At 63.8% G+C, this 1,257-nt stretch overlaps 1 protein-coding gene across 3 annotated transcripts in view; it reads right to left on the bottom strand.

Moving 5' to 3' along the window:
- The window catches only part of LOC113208511 (protein espinas-like), a 312,486-nt gene that overhangs the window by 289,160 nt on the left and 22,069 nt on the right, over nt 1–1,257 (bottom strand). The window lies entirely within an intron of this gene.

The raw sequence follows: 1,257 nt of genomic DNA, 5'->3' as shown, positions 1-1,257 counted from the left end.
CACACTCCATCGGGCTTAATTATCCAGCCCTGTCCATGCCCCGCCCCCCGGCGCCTAGAGCCCGATGAATAAAGAGCCCTAATGGCGCCGCCGTGCGGATTTCAACCGGCGGCTGGTGACCGGCCGGCCGTGCGTGGTCTGCATAATTAAAAGCTGCCGGCGCTGCAGGCCGCCCTACAGCAGGACGATCCGGCAAGACGATCGTCCTGCAGTCTGCAGCCGGGAGCGTATGCTCCTTCAGGGCGATCCTGGGGGGGGGTGTCCAGGAACCAGGCCGGTGAACGAACGGGCAGTGAACGTGTGAACGAACGGCTGCTGTGAACGAACGGCTGCTGTGAACAAACGGGCCCCACTGGCTCTTATGGCGCGTTCGACGCTCCCGTTCGCTCATCCACCTCGTTCGTTCATTTGTTTAATTCGATCACTTTATTCCTGAGCACGCCCCAGCGGTGTCCTAGAGGATAATGTAGTTAGCGATTAGTACTAGACCCTACTTTTTGACCCTACTAATCGCCAACTGCATGCCCTTCTACGGTACACCCAAACCGGGCAGGACGACCCTGGGCAGTTTTCCCTCTTCCTCGAGGGCCGATCCTGCTGCACGCGGCCCTACTGCTGCAGGACAGTCCTGCTGCTGCTTTGGTGGCGGGCCCCGCCCCGCTCGCTGGGTACAACATAACGTTACGTACACAGTAGGGGCAGCGACGGCAGGACGCATTCTGGAGGCGCTGCATGTCTTGGAGCGCCAGGCCGCGGGCCTCCGTGACCGTCATACTAGTGCAGAGCGGGGCTCGGGCGTGGGGGGAGAGGGGGACGGGGTTAGTCTACCACGTGGTGTCTTTGGGGGGGCACACAGAGCGCCGCGAGGGAGACTCTTGCACAAGTCGGAAGAGGGTCGTTGCAGTTGCAAAGTCACTCTCCTCCTGCAGTGCGGGAGCGCCGCGCCCATAGCGATCGAGGAGGGACCGCGAGCTTTCGCGAAAGCACAGTGTGGCGCGGCAATGCCTTCTGAACGGCGCACATCTCGGCGGGCACGTTCTATTTTCCGCCGCTCTCCCCTCGAGGCACGTTCGTTCAGGGAGGCCGCCGGCGGCCCCACCGCACGAGCGCAGCCGGCGCAGCCACTCCCTCCAGGGTGCGTTCGCTCGCTTCTCATGGCATCCTATTTTGAGGATAGCTCCTCCCCGTCACGGCCCGCCCGGCCCGGCCCCGCCACCGCGAGCAGCCTGATCAAGGCGGCGGAGGGGCGGCGGCGGT

Source organism: Frankliniella occidentalis, unplaced genomic scaffold (genome assembly GCF_000697945.3).
Source record: "Frankliniella occidentalis isolate FOCC.00 unplaced genomic scaffold, Focc_3.1 Scaffold65, whole genome shotgun sequence".
In the NCBI taxonomy this organism is placed as follows: Eukaryota; Metazoa; Arthropoda; class Insecta; order Thysanoptera; family Thripidae; genus Frankliniella; species Frankliniella occidentalis.
Note: the sequence above shows the minus strand (reverse complement) of the source record. Positions and strands in the feature narration are given on the sequence as shown.